At 36.1% G+C, this 16,466-nt stretch overlaps 1 protein-coding gene across 1 annotated transcript in view; it reads right to left on the bottom strand.

Annotated features, from left to right (window-relative positions):
* The window catches only part of ERBB4 (erb-b2 receptor tyrosine kinase 4), a 796,211-nt gene that overhangs the window by 156,424 nt on the left and 623,321 nt on the right, over positions 1–16,466 (bottom strand). The gene's annotated exons all lie outside the window — the stretch shown is intronic.

The raw sequence follows: 16,466 nt of genomic DNA, 5'->3' as shown, positions 1-16,466 counted from the left end.
ACTCAGCTATCCAGCAATGTATCAAGTGCATTTTAAGAGTTAAATAATTTTTGTAATATAATAAAACGATTTCAAAGTAAAATAATTATAGAGTATGGTTAAATTCTCATTCTCAAGGCAAACTGTATTATATAATATTTCAGAATAAATTCACAACTTAAATGTATCTTTTACATATTCATTTTCATTAAAACTATACTTAATTAAAAACTAAAGTATCAAAATGGCCATTACTTCACAAATAATCTTTTAAATTTTTATTTTTTTGAACTTTCATGTCATAGTAAAACTATCACTTAAATGATCAGTTGCTAAACGAACTTCATCAGTGGATTTTACAGTTCAGAGTCCAACTCTTTAGGATGAAATGGAATTTATCCAAATAGAAAATGTATGTGTTCTTATAATGTTACTGTTTGATGAGAAGATCTTATATTTCATTAATTTTAGATCATAATCTAGAATGTTGTGAAACAGGGGAAAGGATAATTCAACTGAATTAGCAGTTTGCATGCCTGTGGGGAAGAGAGGAAACTTTAGCTAGGGCCATCTGATGGCTCTTGGCAGCCTCTTCTTTGCAGGTATAAGGCATTAGTACGGCTGGTATACTCACTGTGGGCCTTTATGTTATAAATACCAACTACTAAGAAAGACTAGAGAGTCCTAGACCACGCATCTCTCAACGTTCCCCTCCTGCCACCCCCAACCCCCCGTCTCCCTACCCCTGTCTCTTACAACAGGATTGATGCTTCTAAACTCCTTTATAGAAAAATTCTAGACAAGTTCTCTGCAGTTAAATCAGCTTTATGTTTCAAGGACCTTTATGGCAGGCTTGCAGAGCTTGGACTAGAAAAGATTAAGCCTGGAAACAGAAAGTTCAGGGAGAGTTCAGATTGGAAGTTTCATTACAATTTGGTGTTGGAATGAGAAATAGAAGAAAGTTGGAAATGCTTGGGTCACAGTGGATGGTGCCACCAATTCCTAGGACAGGAACGCAGGAAAAAGAAAAGTCAGGTCTAGGAGTGAAGAACGGGTCAGTTTGGGGCATGTTGAAATGACGGCTTATGAATCCTCCATGTTGTTTTAATTAGTAAGCAGTTACATATTCTGATCTAAATTTCAGAAGTACAGTCTGGGGCAAACATCTGGGAAATCTATTTTATTTTTTTATCTTAACCTGAAATATTTTTACCACTAAAATATCCAATTTATTTTTCTTGTATAACCTCTAGGTAAATGTTACCTATTTTTCATTTATTTAAAAAAAATCTCCTAGTCTAGTGAAAATTCACACTTATATAAATAGAAAAAGACATCAGACTAGTAAAAGAGAAATCGGACATTCTTTCACATCCAGATGGTGTTACTATTTTTTAGATTTCCTATATTCTCCAAGGCTGAATAAAATTCCCACTATCCAAATATTTTACGGTAATACATATAATAAATTCTAAGTCCCAAATTTTATTATTTCTTATGAAAGTTATTCAACTATGTGACATGATAACCTGGCAAAAGGAGACATTTTTTGAGTCAAATCATGGATTTAAATAGTCTCCTCATTTACTAGCTGTGAATATTTGGACCATTTATTCCCCTCTCAGAATTTTAGTTTCTTCACATAGAAACCTATTTTCCAGACTGTTGTGCGGTTAAACAAGGTTAGATACACAAAGCTCCTGGCAATTTGTCTAATATGCTGTCATCATGGATATATCAGTGACATAGAATAGCCTATTGGGCGGTCTAAGTGCAGATATTGACTCCTTAAGCCTCCCTTAGGGTTATATTAGCAAAATAACACTGGGATTTAAGAAAAGATATTAAGCCAGTGGTTCTTGACTGTGTATCTACACTTCAGAGAGATTACAAATTCCCCAATATTAAATAAAATCTGTGGTTGAATACACATGTATGCACACTTTTGATGAACAAAAAGTCCATAGCTTTTATCAGTTCTTTCAAAGAAATCTCTCAACTACAAAAATGATAATAACCCCTGCTTTAAGCTCTTTTTATTTCTTCCTACAAAGAAAATATAAAACCACGACTAGCCATGCTAATTTCAGTTATGCGCAGCCTAATGCTAGGGAAACACTCTTGGAGCTACCAGGCTCACAAAAATAATTGCTTGTTCTTTTCATTCATCTGTTAAGTCAAAAATATTTGATGTGTTAACATTTCAATTTGTTTTGCCAGAGTCATGTCATTGTGAAATGCCTTCTTTCACCTTGGTCATCTTTAGAGCTCTATAATCTATGGAAACCCTTGGGCGTCATAAGTATTTTTGGAGATATTAAAACTAGGGTTGGCAATGGCACTGCCAGCCTCCATTCTTAGACAATTTAGATTGGGCATATTAGTTCCCATAAAGCCATTCTTATACTTAATGCAAAAAGGATAACTCTTAGCTAAATATTTTAAAAATTCAACTTAAGAGGATACTCAAAAGAGAACTTCACTTTTAACTGTAAATTAGCAGCTAGATACTGTCTTAGCTATTTCTCTCTCCAGTGACTATCTTGGGTAGAGCTATAAACTACCATTTCTTTTTTTTCTTTTTTTAATATATCTTTATTGGTTTCAGAGAGAGGAAAGGAGAGGGAGAAAGAGATAGAAACATCAGTGATGAGAGAGTCATTGATCAGCTGTCTCCTGCACTCCCCCTGCTGTGGGTCAAGCCTGCAACCTGGGCATGTGCCCTGCCAGGAATTGAACCGCAATCCCCTGGATCCTAGGTGGATGCTCAACCACTGAGCTTTCCTGGCCGGGCAATAAACCACCATTTCTTAGTACAGATGCTTCTGGTCCTTCTTGTTCCTGTGTATGGATGACAAGATCATATGTGTAAGGAGTCCTCTCATTCTCAATGAGTAATAATTTTCAAAGCACATTTAATGCTGTTCCTTATAAGAAAACCTTTCTCAGAAAAGGTCTGAGATTATTATATGGGTGAAATTAGAGGGTGCATATGTTGTCGGTATCAGGGAGCTAACAGATCTAACAGAGTTAATAAGCAAAGGGAAATTCTAGATGAACAGAGGGCCCAGGAGTACAGCTGGGCCTCTGACTTAGACACTACCAGTTCAGATTCAAACATGGGAGTGAAATTTTTAAGGAAAGTAAGAGAAAAAAGAAAAAAAAAGAAACTGAGATTTCTTGAAGAATCTGACCTAGTGGAAAATAAAATTATTTTCATAAGTTTGGAAAGAATTAGATATAGGGATATAGAATGCGTAAATATATATTTCTTAGTGAAATGATTATTAGCAGTGTGGAAAATATGCAGAGTAATAATTCTTAAAAAAACTAAATTATCAATAGAATTTGAAATTATGATATAAATAGTATATGAGGAATATGAGTGAAAAGGATAGAAAAGAATCTGAGAATGCCAAGTCTTCATTTTCCATGTTAGAAAGTCAATAAATTATATCTAAAATTGACACACTGAGAAATGGCAATATAAGAATATTTTTTGAAATGTGGAGGTAAATACCAGGAGACACAGCTAATAAACTCAGCTCTGGAAAGCAAGACCCAGGGGGGAGTCAGAGGCCAAGGGGCTTTTTAAAAATTCTTATCATTATAAGCTTGTAGTGCTCTGTATTTTATCTATATTGGAAGAATATATATTTGTATATTTATATACTTAATAGATATTATATATTTCTATTTATTCTATCTATACACACTTCTTTGATTAAAAGATTGAGGAAAAAAACCCATTAAAACTTTCCACTACAAAAAGAAAAGTGAGTAACAACAACAAAGAAAACAGAAGGGAGAAAATGTGAATATGTAGTTTGAAATAAAAAATGTCTTTTGCTATCTCCTGTTGAACAAAAAATATTAACTGTTTTTAGCAATCACCTATTGGGTTGCCTCTCCAGTCTCCCCCTGACCCATTATGAATCTTTAGTGTTTATTCAATGTCCATGATAAAATCTCTGGGCCATCAGCAGGCTTTCTGAACAAAGCTACTCTAACCCCTCACTGGACAGAGGGGTAGGCATGGTCCCAAGAGAGGCCAGGAAGAATCTTCTTCCTAAACCCTGCTCTCTAACTAGGAGCTGGTGGGGCGCTGTGCACAAGCTGCGTAGAAGCTGAGATGAGAGAATTCTCTGAGATCCTTAAAGCTTTTAATTTCCTCGTTCCAGCTCATTCTTGAGTCACAGCTATATTCCTGCCGTTTGGGTTCCACCAGATCACCATTTTTGTTCAAGTGGGTGTATTTAATTTACTTTTCTGATTACAGAGTCCCACATTTATATAGAAACTCTACTCTCTCAAACTGTCTGTTAGTTTATAAAAAATGTTATGTTTGCTCCTTGACAAACTACAGATTGAGTCTCATAGTCTAACATGAAGGTCAATCGATGTTGCAAAGGTAAATTAAAAATGCCAGTTATCAGGGACAAAATGGAAAAAAATATTATTACTCTCCAGAAAGTGTTGCATAGTAATTAACACCCTGAGAGAAAGAAACATGATTTGAGAGCCAACATATATGCTTGTTGTGGGCCATGGCCTTTTTCTAAATCTTAACTGAGCTGCTACCTATTGTTTTGTTTCATATGACTTTTTAAATGGTGAAACTAATTTTATTCTTACGAGTATTTTTACCTTGAAATTAAGCCACTATTCCCTATCAAACACTGACATATTCCCAAATGTAGGCACTTTTGAGAATGAGAAATCCAAATGATAAATATCACTTTGTAATCCTCCAAGGCCCCTTGTCCCTGAATATGTTATGCTCTAATGCTGATTTGTAAGTCAAAGAGCTTAGGTGTTTGCCAGTGTTCCCATTCAGCCTTATCAAATTCATAGCACAAAGAGACCTTGTAGTGTAACATCTCATCACCAAAAGGACAGCTAGATAACTTAGGATTGTGCTTCAAAAATGGCTTAGCTGGCAAATACATATTTCTAAGCAGACTGCTTGGTTGACTTGCATATCAGAAATGTCTTTCATCAAGTCTTGACTGGCTGACTGTTAACCTTGAACTAACAGTGGCCCGTTTGGAATACATTTCATTTAAGGCATTGACAATAATATCCTGTATTATTAACAGAGATTCCTTAAAACCTTCATTTACTCTCCACATAATAACAACCTAGCATATACATGACCCTTTAGAAAATGAAACATCACTGTATCTATTTGAATTGCTAATGGGAAAAAGAGACATGCAGAAAAAAATCTGAAATAATAGGAAGTTCTTAAGCATAGGCTTTCATTTTCTTATTGTGAAGAGATGGCATTAATTGTTCAGGTCTCTGAGCTAAAGTATACCTTAGAACTGGATGGTCTTTGTTGCTTTATTACTATGATAAATGTGAGAAAACTTATTCAACACACATGGATCACAGTGAACAGATTTTACATAAATTCTTTCTTTTTTGCTTCCTGGTATTATTTCAAGAAGTTCAAGCTAATCAAAGTCTAAATCTAAAAGGGAGAAAAATGATTAAAAATGGGCAATGACATGAGCCTTGAAATGAAATAAATATTAAATTTACATCATCTTCATTCATACTAGGAAACAGTGTATTTGTTCTATCTATAGAAAAAAGGCTATGGAAAAGTACCTGGAGATGGGGTTCTTTTCAGACAGAACAGTGATTTCTGCTGGACCACATTGGGGAAATATATGCATTTTCACCCACTGCCCAGCTCGCTAGCACAGCCCTGCTGTATTTCTAACCCCCCGAAGTCAACCAAAGTCTTGGTAAATGTCCTAGAATTGATTTCCTCTTAAGAGACCTAAGAGTTACTGGAACTGATTTTGTCATTCTCAGTGTATGCCCAGTTCTAAAGTGTGCCATCCTGAAGGGAACATCACTCAAAAGATTAAAAATGAAAATGAATAGAGGCTATTTTCCCAGAATTACTTCATGTGATTTAACATATAATGAATATTTTCACACTAATAATAATTTATTATTATACTGATTAAAACATGCCAGAATCATTAAAAAACATTATATTAATTTATATTTATATAATACTTTATAGATAAAATAATTTTAGCATATTTAACAACATTTGATCAATCATCTTTTATGATTTGTGCTTTGCAAAAACAAAGAGATTAGCTGGCCTGCCCATTTGGCTTCCAACTTACAGGTAGGAGAACTGGAATTTAGAAAAAGATCTTCTAAACCAAGAGCCTAAATTCAGTATTTCCTCTACATAAGAGGTCTCCTAATTAGTATTTACAACACATCCTTATTAAAATATTAAAATAAAAAAATAAAATCACTCTCTTTAAGCAAGTCTTAATAAAGTCACCTATAAGTTTACGTTGGATAATTTCAGATGCAAATGATTTTTTCCTCTGGACAACAAACAAAGCATTAATTTGATAGCAATTCTGTTTACTTCAGGAGCAGTAGATAGACTCTATGCCTTATTAAGAAAGTCCTTTATTTTCAGTTAGAAAACTCTGCTAGCCCAGTTATATATAAACTGTTTATAAATATCTTAATTTCCACTTGTAAATAGGGATGTTATTTCTTTAACAGCTACAAACGTCTGTGCAGTACTTAAGTACAGATTTATTGTACACAAAAAAAGATTACTAAAGAGATACAGAGATACTATAAGATAACAGAGTTGAGAAAAAAATGTTTTGTAATGGCACTATTTTTTTCTATAGGCAGTTACTTTCACTGACAAATAGATTACCAAGCAGAAGAGTTGATTTATCTTAATGAACCTGTTGATATTATTCATAGCTCTCAAAAATATAAAGATAAACTAAAAATAGTGTCTACATTTTGTGTCTACAGAGTAAACTTGAAATACAACTTAACAAAAGGAAGACAAACAATCCAATTAAAAAATGGGCAAAGGACCCAAATAGACACTTCAAAGAGGACACACAAATGGCTAAGAGACATATGAAAAATTGTCAATGTCGCTAATCATCAGAGAGAAGCAAATTAAAACCACAATGAGGTATCACCTCACACCTGTCAGAATGGCTCCATCAACATGTCAAAGAACCACAAGCGCTGGCGAGGGTGTGGAGAAAGGGGAGCCCTAGTACACTGCTGGTGGGAATGCAGACTGGGGCAGCCACTATGGAAAGCAGGATGGAGGTTCCTCAAAAGATTAAAAATTGACCTGCCATTTGGCCCAGTGATCCCACTTCTAGGAATATATCCTAAGGAACCCCAAACACCAATCGCAAAGAACTTATGCACCCCTATGTTCATAGCAGCACAATTCACAATAGCTAAGATCTGGAAACACCCTATATGCCCATCAGTAGCTGAGTGGATAAAAAGCTGTGGGACATTCACACCATGGAGCACTATGCAGCTGTAAAGAGGAAGGGTCTTTTAGCCTTTGGCACAGCATGGAGGGAACTAGAAAGTATTATGCTAAGTGAAATAAGCTAGTCAGAAAGACAAATACCACATGATCTCACTTGTATGTGGAATATAATAAACAAAATAAACTGATAAACAAAGTGGATCCAGAGACACAGAAGTATGAAACAGACTGAGGGGTCTCAGAGGGAAGGTGGGGAGGGGGGAGGGGGTGGGGAGAGATTAATAAAAGAACTTACAGGTTTATAAGCATAACCCATGGACATAGACATTGGTCTGGGGAAAGTCTGGGGGTGGGATGGATGTGGGGTGGAGGGGATCAATTCAATGGGGATAAAAAGGGGACATCTGTAATATTTTCAACAATAAAGATAAAGGAGCTTAAAAAAAGAAAGGTCGGAGCCTTTTCAAAATATGCTCATACCTACAACCCAATAACATGGGAGAGCATTTATGTTACTCCTTTGCATGAGCATTTATGGCGAGAAATTCTTAATAAGCTAACCCAGTAAGTAATAACTACATTTAAATGGAAACTAATAAGTTCTTGCTTTTAAATAAAATAGAATATTTATAAACATTTTAAAAATAAACATGTTAGAAACAATGAGTTTCAGCATTTAAAATAAGAAATGAGCACCTACATTTTAGAACTGTATTAAACTTTAATATCATATAAGGATATCAGTGTTAAATGAGTTATATGAAAATATTTGCATATTCATGTATCCTCTCCTTACTTAAAACAGCTTCCAAAAAATAAACAAATAAAAACCATACACACATAAGATGGTTAAAAAATGCATACGTGTGTGTGTGTATATACATACACATATATGGCAAAAATAAAATGAGGGTAGACAAATAAACTGAAACAAGGGTCAATTTCTTTTATAAATGCATGCATTTTAGATAAACACATGCAAATAAATTGGAAGGCAAGTCATTTTAATATTCCTGAACTGGCGAGGAGTTTAAAGGATCCCGACAGCCTACATTAATGGCACTATTCTCTTCTACTTATCTCCTATCGTGCTTTCTCTGTCCCAACCCGATGAAGTGTTCTCTGTTGTTATCAATTTAATACGCTACCAGACAAATTTCAGTCAGGTTAAGCCTGTGCCGCACCCGTGGCCTTTGCGGTCTTTAGGGTACCCAGGTAGCATGGGTCTTTGTATATAGTAAGCACTCCATAAAAGTCTAATAAAAAATAAGTAAAGTAAATATAGTTTACCCATCCTTCCACACTAAAAACAAATATTTACTGAACACTTTCTGCTCAGCATATGGATATTGTGGGGGTTACAATGTACGAAGTAGCTATTAACCAAAGGACACTGAAGACCTTGCTGGGGATGCAAGAGTCACATGCAGGTGTCCGGGGCCATTCTTTAGTGCATCCGTTATAAACTTAGAAAGTGTCAGAGAAAGGGGAGTCATGCAGGTTGAGATTCACACTTTTGAAATAAACATTATGTGAAAAACTAGACAATACTGTATTTTAAAACATCTCTCTGCAAAAGAACAAAATACTTTTCCTTTAATAAGAATATAGTAACACTTTCATTAAACAAGTGAGTGGTCTACATTTTGAAATTAATTTATCTTTCATTTTAAGGGAACTTGGCTCATTGCTTTAATCACAAGAAGAAACACCTCTTCGGCCTCTACAATCAAACCCCTTGTGTTTGCCATCCTCCCAAAAAGCTCACGTTTCCCACAGTTAATTTGCCACATGCTTGCCAGAGCTGACAATTTTTAATTTACTGGTCAGATTCACCTATTGTTTGTAGGCATAATACAAAATATATTCCTGATTCACTAAAATTTCATTGTGGAGGTACAAGGAAATTACAATGAATATGAGTGAAATCAAGTGGGCCTTACATCTTAATTATAAATTGTCAAAAAACAAACAAACTGTCTCCCTTGGCTATTTTCTTACCAGGAAACAAATGAAAAAGGGAAATTTATTTCTGACCATAAATCCCAAATGTTTCATTTTCATTTTCCCAAGTTAACTTTCTCACCTAGCTAAGCAGCATTTCCTGCTATTATTAGCTGCTGGTCCAACATCAGCTGAACAGTATCCATCAAACTCCTCACTTCAATGAGCTGAGGGACTCCCAAGGAACTCCAAGAATGCAGACTTCTGCTTATAGCTTCTAATTACTTTCTAACAGATAATGGAGCATTTAGGTTCAGAGAGGTTAGATTAAATTTGTAAGTGGATCAAAACCCTAGATAAAATTGCTGTATCGAGGATCACTGTAGAAAACACTAAGCTTTTTAGTTTTGAGATAAAGAACCCTCTCTGATTGCTTACTTTCTGTGACAAGCTGGTCTCCTAATTTGACTACCTCAGAGGTGCTCGCTCCTATGTCCAACCACACTGTGCTGAGCTCTGCGTAAAGTTTAGGCTGTGAGCAACAAAAACATGCTTCTTAGGAGCTGCAGCAGCATTCACAAATGTTCCAGAGACTATCTCGATATTTTCGTGGAAAAACAAACAACTGAGCTGTTTGTGCAGCATGAATATTACAACTTATTGTTTTAACAGGCTAAAAGAAGTATGCATATGGTAATCCTGTTATGCAAACTGGTAATTATGAGTTTAAAATGTTTATGCAATACAATGCATTATAATTCTCTTTGTTTGTATAAATCAGAGGATTTGTCTGGATTCTTGTCTGGTAGAAAGTCATACATACTCAGTTTGATTTTCTAATCTGAGAGCAAGAATGAGTGACATAAAATGTCATGTGAAACGATAACAAATAAGGAGGAAATGAGATCATCTGCAAGGCTTTAAAGAGCAAACCTTGAACTCAATGAATGCAAAAGGCCACCTCAGAAACTCAGAAGAAAAAACTTGGAAGAAATAAAACTCTATAAAGGAACTATTACTTGTTTTATTACTGCGGCAAGTGTCTCACTTAGATAAAAACTCTATAAAGGAACTGTTACTTGTTTTATTACCGCAGCAAGTGTCTCGCTTAGACACTGCGATCTTTGGAGAAGACAGAGTAATGGCAGGAGAAGCCACTGGAGCTGGAGAGACTGCCACTGAAATCCAGGCGCTGTCTTCCCTTACTGGCTTTGGAATGAGAAAGATGATTGAAATACTATCTGCAAACTTCATTCTCCTCACAAAATAGACATGTTAATACCCATCTTCAGACTTTCCTTTGCCTCAGTCTAGATGCAAAAAGTCATTTCTTTCTTTGCTTTCTAATTTGTAGTTTTGATCTCGACTTTACATATTAGGTTCTAGAAAACAGTTTTAAAATGTCTGCTGTTAATAGTAGGTTCATGGTGAACATGATCAAGAGGGACGTGCTAGACCCCTCCCCTCTCACTCTGGCTTTGCTTTGTCATTGAGTTAAAGGCTTTGTCCAAATCCACCAAATCTGTCCAAATTGCACAGATCAGCTTTTGCAGGTACATAAAGGGAGGGAGGGCGGGGTGCAAACAAAACAGTACCCAAATTCAGCCCCGCTCACACAGTATCTTTCATCTGGATGGAAAGCACCCCATGTGTGATCCTGGATTACTGACTCCTATTTCTAAATGTGGGCTTAAATGAACATGAAGATCTCTAGCAATCGGAGGTGAATCTCTATCTGTCCATGTCAGAGGATCCTTGTACTATGCCTGTTAACTTACGGATGATTATGGAGCGGAGGCAATGCTGACAGTTCCTATTCACAAATATTTTGATGCAAGCAGACTCCTTGTTGATTTGTTTAGTTTTGGACAGTCTATACTGTGCAAAATGTAGACATAAACCTGTTACTAACATAGCAGTGGTGAGAGGTAGAATGTGAAAACCATTTGGTCATTTTGAGAAAACTATTATAAGAAAAAGATATCCTTGGGAAGTAGTCACTTTTGTATTATCACTTCTAGCAATACCAACCTCTTGCTAATTGTAACAGATGATCACCCAGTGGTGAAATTAAAGTTGCAGAGGCACTTTAAAAAATATGACGGAGAATATACATGTAATTTATCCACACACCACAGCGCAGTGAATGTATATACAGTGTGTTTGCCATTAGATATGCAGAGGTCGAGTTAACAGACAACCCCTGTCATCGGGGATCCTGGAATCTAGTGGTGGAGAGTGGGAATCTACAATAAAAACTAGAACACATATACATATAATAACCTACCGTGAGGGATGCACTAAGGAAATTTTCTGAACACTGTTAGTAGGTTACAATTTAGATTAAGTGGTCAGGGAAGGGATCTTTGAGGAAGTATACTTGAGCTGAGAACATAAGGATAACTAGGAGTCCATTAGCTTGAATTAGGGAAGGAAACTCAGGCAAAGGCGTTGCTTGGCTTGCTCGGCTTGGAAAAGGAGTGGAAAGGAATTCAGTAAAGAGAAAGAGGCCTGGGAAAGTGAGTAGGAGCCTGAGGTGCCAAAGATCTAGTATTTTACTTTACTTCATAGAGTCACTAAAGTTTTAATTCAACTCTTTGTATTGACTATTGGAAGCTATTCTCGCAATTCAAACTGAAGACGTTGATGGTTTTGATCAAGGTGGTGGCAGTGGGATATAAAAAGAAGTAGCTGCTCTCCAAATGTGTTTTGGGCATAGAATTAAAGTATTTGCTCTTGAATTGGAAGTGGAAACGGAACGTTTGGGAGGTTGTCCCATTCAAGGGTAAATCCTAAATTTCTAATAGGGACAAACAGTGTGGATGTATATACAAATTACTTAAATGCATGAGATCAAATGCAGGAGAGATTTAGAAAAGAAGATGAAGAGGTACATTCTGAATGTGTTAAACTTGAGATGCCCCTGCGATTTCCACATGGCCATATCAGGGGCAGAGATGAGGTCAGCTTTATAAAATAGACTAGAGATGCGATTTGATAATCTTGTGAGATGATCTAGGGAAACTGTGTAGACTAAAAGGAGATACAGAACATGGCACTGAGAAATTTCAGTTATTTCTGGGATGCTTACTGACAGCTCAATATTGAAAAGTGAGGCAGTTGGAGATTTTTGTAAGAATGACATTACAACCATGGGCCACGAGATAAGTTGTCCGTGGAGGGGCCTGAGGTTAGGAGGCAGCTGGGGGACAGTGAGAAAGGGGAGATCAATGAATGGGAGATAGCTAAGAGGATGACATTTTCCTCATGTAAGTACTATAGAAAAATAACTGGAGGGGCTGGACAATGTCGTTGGAGAAGGGGGGGGGGTTGAAATAGTGATTTCAGATGTGATGTCATTTCTAGCCAAGTTCTATACACTAACAGGATGGGTACAAAGGACAATGACATAAACTATAAAAGAAATAATTTACTTTAGTTACTAGGACGTTTTTCTTTTCTTTTCATTTTAGTAGAGCTTTGAAAGACCCTAAATTCTGTTTCTAATGGAGTTTAAAAATTCTTTTTAAAGATATTTTATTTTTATAAGTAAAGTAACTATCCACCATGTTTCTTAACTACTTCACCTTTATTTTTTTTAAGGAAAAAGGATTGGCTAACTAACTTTCAGGGTCATGCAAGTAGTGTGGAATCCTATGACATCTAAGTAATGGGCCTTAAAAATAGAATTTTGCATATTTTTACCTCTGAAATTGATGAATTATATTCATGTACGTAAATGAGAAAAATCTATAAGGTCTAAAATATGATATGATTAAATAATATGACTTTTTAAAAATCCACTATTACTATGAGACAGGATCTAGCTAAGAGTTGTTAATTGCGTGAAGCTATTAACGTGAAAATAGGGTTATAGAACAAAATATTTTCTCAAATCATTTTGTGATAAATCAACAATAATCTGAGAGAATATATAAATTCTGCCAACACATTCTATTTGTTTCCTGCCACTAATATGACATCAATTAGAGTTGAAACAACTGTTGTCAAGGCATTGATGGTCATAAAGGCAAGTACAGAAAACAGAAACATATGAACAAAATTCACATGGAAATTTCTTCAATAAATAGCACATGAAAGTAGTGTAAGATAAACAGAATGCCCCATCGCATAGGGCAAGGGAAAGACATCATCCCTCTTTTAATAAGAAAATCACCATTTGCACAATGCAGCTGGGTGATCTGAAATGCATTTCCTTGTAGCACCTTACTGTGAACTCCGTGGTTGATTTGGTGGGGAAAGTGAATCTGAAGCCTAGAAGACTCAGTGAACTGGAGCTATTATTGATAAGGCGCTAGAATTTATGATAATTACAGAACTTCTTTTATCCCGATATTAATTTTTAAGAAAAGACATTAATTTAAAATAATTAAAAACATATGTCCTTCCTAGGCAAATATAATTATGTCTAATGATAGTGGATTTAAATATCAGGAAAAAAACAAAACACAAAAACAACAGTGGTGGAAACAGAGAAACTTCAGAACCTGTCTGACTTAAATGAACCAGGGGCCCCAATTCCAAGAATCCTGTTCAATAGCCTAATTTTCAGGTATGTGTTCTATACCATTTGATGGATGAAATAAAAGACAAAATATATCAAAGCATTTTCCCAATGAAGCGGTACTATTTGAAATAAGAATGAGGAGTCTGTATAGATGTAGGCATTCTTTTTATAAAGGTGGACCTCTAGAGTAATTTTCTTAATGTTGCTCAATGTGATCTTCCTTTCTGGGAATGCAGAATGTACTGGCCATTCACTAGCAGATGCTATTACTGTCATTATGGATCCATTAGACATATTCAGGTGAGCTGAGTTACAGCCTTGTGACCAAATTCTCCTCCTCTTGCTTTTAGTGTAGCATTTAATAGAACACAAATTGCTTCTTATTTATTTTTGCCTTTAGTAAAAAATTCTAAGAAAATATTAAAGTCCTCTCCTTTGCCCTTGGATATCAATAGAAATGTTAAATGTAGTGAATTTTCAGTATTAAGTTGCTGCATTTGTATTGCTTATTACAATAACCAGTAAAGCACAGCTATATCTGATAAAGCTGGTAGTAGAGGTTATTGAGTCTAGAATATTCTATCCTAAGTGTAAAGCTTGGGGAGGGGTGGGGGAGATGCCTAATGCTTAATAAGAGTACGCAGTTTCCATTGTTTTTGGAAGCTTAATTTTTCTTCTATAAAATGATATAAAACACATGCACACATGCACAGAAATACAAATACACACATGTATTTGTTTGCAAAAGAGACAGGTGGCATGACTGCAGTAGGCATTATTTGAGTTTGAAAATTATCCTTGGAACTCTCTAATATAGTTTTGTACTAGCTGACTTCTACTTGCCTTTCTTTGCCCAATGGCTCTTGCTACTAAGGCCTCTTTTGCCACCCTTGGCAGGTAGGACACGCAGGAGCTCTCAACCAATGACTGGCAGCTGGAGTCTTTACATCAGCTCTCTTAATCCTTGAGTAGGGCAACCCAGAGGTTTATGTCCCATACTGGCTGCCAGAGTCTCTCTAATTGACAAAAGGTCCCTTCACTCACGATGGCAGCTGACTGCAGTGGCTCCCCTGTCTCTTTTCCATACTCTCCTACTGATAGTCCTTCACCTCCCAAATAAACTACTTTCACTCCTATCCTTGTCTCAGCTTCAGCTTCTGCTTCTAGAAGAACCTAGAGTAAGACATAAGCCAATCGTATGACTTCTAACTTAATAACCCTGGGAGTATTTGCAGTTTTAACCCAATCCTTAGGTACAAATGACAAATAATTTCCTTACACAAACCATTTTTATTGTGATTAGTTATGTTGTTCAAGTTTTTATAATGATCTACACAAATAATAGTTGAGGTACAATGTAGGTATGAAACGTAGGCATATGTTTGCCTTAAAATTATACCAGGCTATTTAAAATATGAAATCCACCATTAATTTTGTCACTTCAACTGTGTTTTAATCATTGTGCTATCCTTCTAATGCTTTTAAATAAGTCATGAAAACAGTAGGAAGTGTTCCTGTTTGATACTTATTGATGTTCTGCTGGTAGCAATCGATTAATCTGTCCATCGTTTAGCATTTATCTACAAGGTACAATAGGCACAAATATTTTCCTTAACTATTTTAAAACTAAAAAAAAAAAAGACTCCTTGGAGTCTGTTGGTCACCACCCATCGACCATCTAAGAAAATGACTCCTTTCATGGCTCCATCACAGCTTCATTTAAAATTCATCAGAAAACTACGACTTAAAGCTTCCACCCCCATTCATGTTACCATGGGGATAGACCTCAGATCAGGAAAAAAGAAATGGATGGGGTGAGGAGCGCTCAAATAATCATTCAAAACCATGATGAGGGTTTTAGAGCTTCTTTCTTAGGTGATTACTTTGTAGCCTCTTAACCCCTTTATGCCAGTCTGTTTCCATGGAAATATGACAAAAATGACTGTCCAAGCTTCCAGCAGAGATCATTAGCATTCTTGTGAATCTCAGCTTCCGATGCAGTCTATGCTGGGCAAGATCATTTTTCTATCAGTTTTACACATTAACCTACACATAGTCACTTTCTAGTTTTTACTTTCTCTGAGAAGTCTCTTCACAAATTTATAGCAATATCAAATTGATTATGATATTACTGAAAAAAGCTTCAGTTTTACATTTTAATATATGAGCCAGGACAGGTAGCCGCAGAATGTCAGAACTTTTAGAGACCTACAGAAGGAAAGATTTCTAGTTACTAGACTCAATGTCTGTTAGAAGAGTGTTGATGTTATCATCATAATTAGCTAGTTAATATTAATAATAGGAAGAGAGCAAAAGGGAGGCCAGACATTGTAAGCACGGTCATCTGGGCAGCTTCACTAGGAAGCTATAGCTTCACACTCCTCAGGGAACCACCGGTTCACTCCCTGCAGATCACTGGGGGAAGGAATCAAACAAAGGGGGAGATGGGCGCATGTGCATTAAGTCAGGGTGATGTAGGGGAGGTGTTTGCCTGTCAGTATAGCCTGGGAAAAAAGATCATTGGCTGGGAGGGTGGAGCCATTGTAAGCTAACAGAAGCTTGGAAGGGTAAATCCCCCCAAAAGAGTCCTCTTGTCCCTTGTTCTCTCTTGCTCTCTTATGTTGCCCCAGCACAATCCTTTCATTTTAATAAGATTATACCTTTTGCAGAAAAGAAACTTCATAAGTAGTAGAGCCTCTTTTTTTA

This window comes from Miniopterus natalensis, chromosome 8 (assembly GCF_054644295.1).
Source record: "Miniopterus natalensis isolate mMinNat1 chromosome 8, mMinNat1.hap1, whole genome shotgun sequence".
Taxonomy (NCBI): Eukaryota; Metazoa; Chordata; class Mammalia; order Chiroptera; family Miniopteridae; genus Miniopterus; species Miniopterus natalensis.
This window is presented reverse-complemented; position numbering and strand designations above follow the sequence as displayed.